The sequence below is a fragment of the Cricetulus griseus genome (genome assembly GCF_003668045.3).
Source record: "Cricetulus griseus strain 17A/GY chromosome 1 unlocalized genomic scaffold, alternate assembly CriGri-PICRH-1.0 chr1_1, whole genome shotgun sequence".
Classification (NCBI taxonomy): Eukaryota; Metazoa; Chordata; class Mammalia; order Rodentia; family Cricetidae; genus Cricetulus; species Cricetulus griseus.
Window position 1 is genome coordinate 153,644,994 of NW_023276807.1, and position 7,082 is coordinate 153,652,075.

Sequence of the window (7,082 nt, forward strand, 5' to 3'; positions counted from 1 at the left end):
TGCCAAGAAGCAGGTGTAGCCATTGCTGAGGGAGAACAAATGGCCAAACGAGGGAGTGCCTGGGGTCCTTGGATTCCATCAGTCTTACAGGCAGGGAGTCAAAACTGTACACAAAGACATTCCCTCCTTTTCTCTCCTCCTCTCCTCTCCTCTCCTCTCCTCTCCTCTCCTCTCCTCTCCTCTCCTCTCCTCTCCTCTCCTCTCCTCTCCTCTCTTTCCTTCTCTCCCCTCTCTCTTTTCTTTGGCCTGGAATTCACTATAGAGCTAGGCTCACAGCAATTCTCCTGTCTTTGCCTCCGGAGGGTTTCGAGTTCCATTATTTAAATTTATGCAACCCCTTAAGTTCTCATAACTGATCCTTTTCATTCTCCCAGGCTGCTTTTTGTTATTGTGAGGTAGAGAGCTGAACAGGAGGAAATAGCATAAACCTAGGGCACCCCACCCCCAAAGGCAGCGGCTCTTAGAACAAGTGTTTTATTAAGGCAACTGTAAACGTGTGGGAGAAAGTAACAGCTGCTTGTTCCTAGAGTATTTTTAAGTGGTACCCAGTTGGGATGCTCTTTATGTCTATATATGGTCCTTCAGGCTACAGGACCTCCAGGAGATGATGGGCTAAAAACATAGCCTCCTTGAAATAACGCCTTCATCTCTTGACCTCCCTCTGACAGCATGTCAGTAGCCTGCTCTCTGGGAAATTTCAACAAGGTTAAAAGTTAAGCCTCCTTCTGGCCAACTCAGCTGTGACTCCTTCAACCCCCACACTGTTTCCAGGCTTTTCAGAGATTCAAGGAGAGACTTGTTTAGTCTCCATATATTTTCAAGCTTCTTAGTTACCATATCTTGTGCACAACATGCACTCCAGGCAAACGAACTTTGTAAGAGTAGACGGGATTGAAGTAGCAAGGGAACCCTAGCCGACTCAGTTCTCCAAGCCCACGTTATATGAAGCAAGCCAAATCACAGCTGGTGGAGTTAATTTTAGACTTCAGACCTTGGCAATGGCTTTCCCCTTTGTGAAAGGTAACTGTGGATAACTTTAAGAGGATTCTCTCTCCTCATCAGCATGCAGCATGCCAATGAAGTAACTGTGGTTTTATGTCTTGCGGAGAAGACGATTGTGGGCAATGCTAAGCTTCTTGATCAAGAAATAAAACTCTGCAAAAAAGAAAGAAAGAAAGAAAGAAAACTCTGCATTTACTGAAAAAGTACAAGGTCCATTTTATCTGACATTTTAAAGATTTGAGTGTGTGTGTGTGTGGGGGGGGATGTGTGCTACAGTGCCTGTGCCACAGTGTGAGTGTGTAAGTCAGTGCCTGTGCCACAATGTGAGTGTGCAAGTCAGAGTGTGCAAGTCACGGGTTCTGAGGATCAAACTCAAGTCAGCAGATGACTTTAGCCGCACAGACATCTTGATAACTCACGTTCATTCTCAGGTGTTGGGGGTTGATCTTGGGCTTGGGAAGAGTGTCTGCAGCTTCCACACTGCATCCAGGGTGCTCGTACACTCAGTGCACAGAGACAACAAACGGCCGACATACAGTTTCTAATTATGCTTATTTACTTATTTTCAGCTATGGAATTCGTGAGAGAGGGGAGATGTCTTCTACACATTCCTTTTTTTTCTCAGTGAAGCCCCTCTTAGATGAAATGCCTGTCAAGTGGGCAATCATGATTTGTCACTACAATCTAGCCTTTCTGTGCACGAACCCCATGTGCAAAGGAGCAACTTGACATAGAAGTATTTTAGGTTTGTGATCAAGAGAAGATTTATTTTCCTTCCATCTTCAGCAAAGAGTTAATTAAAATAAGCTATTGTTCTGCTTTATCATTTTTTTTTTCTACAAAGGGACACATCAAGAGACAGCAAGCTTTCTGAAACAACTTTTCATGTTTCCATTCTTGTGTGTGTTGAATGTGTGTGCACACGCAGTTGCCTATGTATGCACACTTGGAGGCCTTTCGTACGAAATGCCCAGTGTTTTTCCAGCCCAATTTCCTCGGTTTTTGAGACAGGGTTTCCCACTGATTTGGGAGCTGGCCATTTTGGCTGGATTGGCTAGGTAATTCGCAAGCCTCTGGAATCCTCCTGTGTTCGCCCTTGCCCCCAGTGTTGTGGATACAGACCATGACCAGTGCGACTATGTGTCTTTTTTGCTGTTGTTTGTTTGCTTGTCTTGAGATAGGGTCTCATCATGTATCAAAGGCTAGCCTGAGACCCACAGAGGTCTGCCTGCTTTTGCCTCCTGGGTTCTGGGATTAAAGCCGTACCCAGCTACACTTGTTTCTCTCTCTCTCTCTCTCTCTCTCTCTCTCTCTCTCTCTCTCTCTCTCTCTCTCTCTTTCTCGCTCTTTCTTCTTACACTTCACTTTTTATGTGGGTGCTGGGTATCTAACTCAGATCTTTATGTTCACACAGCAAACATTGCTGAGTATCTCCCCAGACTTTCCATTCTTTTCTAGGTCAAACTATTCTATCCCTAGAAGCATTTATGAATATAGTTTATCTTTGATGAAACACAAAGTCAGGTTGAATTGCTGGCTATAAGTAAAGTTGTGTAACATGCCAAAATTTACTTAGAATATATTCATTTTAATTCAATCTATCTGGGACGGGGAGACAGTGGGGAAATGCAGGTTCCTGAGTTCAGACTGTACTTTTCTTTGTTTATAAAAAGGGAAACAACACATAATATCAACCTCATGAAACATTATAAGCCAGAAATAAAAAAATTCAGAAAAGAAATAAAATATGTGAAAATTTAAAGTGGTTGGTTCATAGGAATATTTGATAAATGGTGGCTGCAAAAACAGTCTCATGCAATGAACTAATCAGATAGGATAATTACCCTAGTTATCTATTCCACAACCAAAACATCCCTGTAGGACACATTGCATCTTATCGGGTTACTAAGGCTTTGTCACCAGATATCTTTTTCTAGATTTGCTGTTTAGATGCCCAGTCTACCAAAAACAAATCACATTTCTGAGTCAAAACAGAGCTGCTACTCAAGGGTTCTGAAGAATCTGGGGCTGCAGTAAGCATTTCTTCCTTCTGACATTAGTAATGTCTGCTTTTAGTTTTATAGTTGAAAGACTGTATCTTTAAATAGATGCCAAAATGAAAGCTAGCTAATGTGGGGTAAAGAATGATTCCTGTAGTTCATGAAGAAGCATTATCTTCATTTCTGGCAACTTTATTCATTGACAATTCCTACCTATATATAATGTATCACCCTCCCCCCCCCCACTCCCTCCTAATCCCTCTGGACACCCACCCTTGACATCCGATTCCCACTTTCCTGTCTTCTTCATTTTGAACCCATTGTGTACAACTAGTGTTGCCTTCTAGAATGTTGACTGTTCTTGGCTTGATCTCATGCAGATCATCACAGCTGCAGTGAGTTTGAGAGTGCAGTGGCTATGTCATGTCCGGAAGACAGTCTCATAGAACTCCTTCCCATCCTCTGGCTTTTAATTCTTCCCATTCCTTCTTCCTTGTTTCCTGAGCGCTCTCTCTCTCTCTCTCTCTCTCTCTCTCTCTCTCTCTCTCTCTCTCTCTGTGTGTGTGTGTGTGTGTTAAGTTGATATTGATGTCCCACTTGGGGCTGAACATTTACAACTCAGTTTTTCCCCAGCTCTTTAACAAGTTATGAGTCACCAACTGCTTCCCACTGCAGAATGAAGCTTCTCTGGGCCAGGGTGAGAGCAGCCCTCATCCTCCCCAGGCTGATTATCAATTAATTTGTCACAGTAATAGAAAGCTGACTACCAGTTTCTCATAGTTCAGTGCCTTCCTTTTCTCTTGTTGAAGGAACTGGGTCTGGCATGCTTTCCCTACAGTTTGAACTTTGCTGATTGTATGTGGTAAAATTTTAGTGTTTTTTTTGCCACATCCTTTTCTCACCTGTGTTTTCTGAGTTGGTAGATTAGATCTAGGGGCTTGATGAGATCTTGTTTCTATTTTGGGAAGAGAATTAAAGAAAGAAGAAACACAGATGTTTAAAGGTAACACTTTGCTTGGTCTATTTTTACCTGGCATAAAACTTCCTATTTAAAGCTCCTTCTGAAGCTTCTGAAACCATTCACTTGCTGAAGATTCCTACATTCACTTTTGGGTTTAGATTTCTCCCAGGCATCATGGGGAGGTTGGAACTTGACGCCGGGGCCTAACAGACATCTCAAAGTGGACATGTCCAATATGGAGCCTTTGGTTGTGCTTCCAATTTTCGACTCACACCTTCCCTTTCACAAATGGCACTACCACTCCTGAAAACCCACTGCCATCTTTGACTTCTTTCTTCCACTAACCCTTACCACCAACCCCAAGTGCCATTAGTTTTACTTCATCTTTATTTCCTTATTTCTATGAACAATACCATCTTAAATAAAATAAAATCTCAGTTACTGAGCACTTTTATGTAAATCATTTGCTTGTTTTAGAACCTTAACTTTGCAGAATTATATTCTGTTAAAATGGTATTTTGTAGTACGAACAATAAAAACCCAGAGATAGATATTAGGGTTTAAGCTGAAGATCAGAGAAGCAAAGCAGCCAAGTTACCAGAGAGCTCTCACCTCTACCAAGGCTGGGGAGATCCTATCCTCAACATGATTAAAGACTAATTGCCCAAGACTGAATGCTAGCTCTGAGACTCTCTCCTGTCTTATATTTCTCTCTTGTGCTGGGATTAAAGGCCTGGGTCACCACCACCCACTTTCTATGGCTAACTAGTGTGGCTAGCTTTGCATTCTGATCTCCAGGCAAACTTTACTAGATCATAAACATTATATCACCACAATATTTTCTCCCATTTTCAGGACCAACATGTCTGTTTTTTTCAGATGTCAACTCAAGGAAGCATTTCTAACAATGGAGTAGAGCAGGCCTCAGCAATTTTGTGTGCAGTCTTTCCTCTGTCAGGTCCTTTTCCTGATTCAGTGTGATAGGGTGCATAGAAGTGATATCAAACCAAAGGCAGGACCACTTAAGCCAAGTCGGAGAGCAGGGAGGAGCTATGTGCCAGTCTTTAGAAGGATGCCTCTGGCAGGATAGAACTTCATAACTGGAAAGTATCTCAAAGATTATGTAATAGCCAGGCCATGGCTGCACACACTTTTAATCCCAGCATGGGAGGCAGAGTTCTCTGAGTTCAAGGCCAGCCTGGTCTACATAGTAAGTTTCAGGACAGCCAGGGCTACACAGAGAAACCCTGTCTCAAACAAAAACAAAACAAACAAAAGATCATGCAACAATCCAAAACTTTATTGGACTCTGTGTCTGGCTATACAGTCCCAGGCTGGCCTCACATGCATTATTTCCTGCCTTCCTGCCTCTGCAGCCTTCTTTCCTAAGCGCAGCCATCACAGCCATGTCTGGTTGCCAGGACCACAGTTAAAGATGGATGAGACTGAGGCTCTGATGTGTTGTCTCAACTATTCTTTCTCAAATGTTTCCTAACCTGGTGAGACAAATCTCATTTTATATCACCAATCTATTTTCATATAGTAAATCTTTTTTTTTTTTTTTTTTAAGACTTTGTCTCTGGTTGATCTGGAATTTAATATATAGACCAGGCTACAGGCTAGCTTTGAACTCACACAGATCTTCCTGCTTCTGCCTCCCTGTTCTGGGATTAAAGGCAGGCATGTGCCACCACATCTTAGCCTCTTATCTTGAGGCTGTCTTTTCAAATTATTGTTTGCTATTCCTGAGAAAACACAAGGTTCAGTTTTCTTGCATTTAGTTTTTTTTCTTTAAACCCCTCAACCGACACAGCAAATTATTGGTACATAAATCAAATAGGATAAATTTAATATTCGTATCACCTTCAAGTGTTTTTTGCCTTTTGGAGTGGTAAGATCAAGTTGGGTTAATATCTACACAGTGTTTCATTTAGATTCCTTGAAAACTTGTAGAGCTGCCGATGTGAGTAAAGAACTTAAAAAAAAAAAAAAAGCGATCCTTATTTTCCCACCTAAGTCCATAATGGACGCTGTCAGTGTTGTAAAAAGTCAAGCGCTTTCCCCCCACCCCCAACCCCTTAGCTTCCTGTGCTGTCCTGGCTTACTTCAGCTTTCAACCATGTGATCCTTTTGCCTGAACCTGAGGTGTAGGGGCAAGCACAACCATGCACAACACGGACCATCCTTTAATTTTTTCTTATTTATTTGCATACTTACTTATTGCTTATTTGTGCTCATGTGAGGGAGAGGACAACTTGTGGGAACTGGTTCTCTTTACGGGTTCCAGGTTATCAGGTTTGGGGACAAGTGAGTTTATTGGCTGAGACATCTAGGCCTGAAGGAACCGGCTTCCCTTTTGGCAGCCATAATGGTCGAACATGTGCTTCTATGACCTTGACCTAGTCACTAGAAAGTCAGATGCCTGTCTCGTGACAAGGAACCAATCAGAAGTTAGCTGGTGGCACTATGCTTTACGACCCTGGGTGTGCTTTACAGACAAGCACACAGCAATGATGTAGAGAGCATAGCAACCACCCTGGGAGGGCCTATGAGCCATAACAACCAGTTGACCAATCAACACAGGGCAAGCCCTCCAAGCCTGGAGGCACACCAATCGTGAGCCTGTGCGTACCCCTAGACACTCCCCTTACGCTGCCCTATAAAGATCTATGTGCAGCGGCTTCAAGCCGTCTTTTCTAGCTGTCTGCCATGGTGGGTGGGTGAAAGACCCGAGCTAACATGGGGTTAGCTCGTTAAATTACAATAAAACCTTGTGCAGTTTGCAGCAAGCTCTCGAATCCGCCTGGTGATTGGGGTGACCGCGAACGTGGCCTGGGACCCCGAATACTTGAGTTTTCGGGGGTCTAACACCTTAAGCATGTGAGAATTAAAGTTTCTCCAAGTGCAAGGCTGAATAACTCTTACTTTATCAAGTGTTTTGTGCATCCCACAACTGGCCACGGAAAACCAGCTTCCTGCCATTCTGGGATTTATGATGTACTGACCTCAGCTCTCCTTGGCTCCCTCAGTTTCCCTAATCGACTGCAGACAGCCTAGTTTGCTTGTTCAATAACTGATCTTACCTCCTCCGAGTCCAGTGTTTTAGCATGTGCCCATTA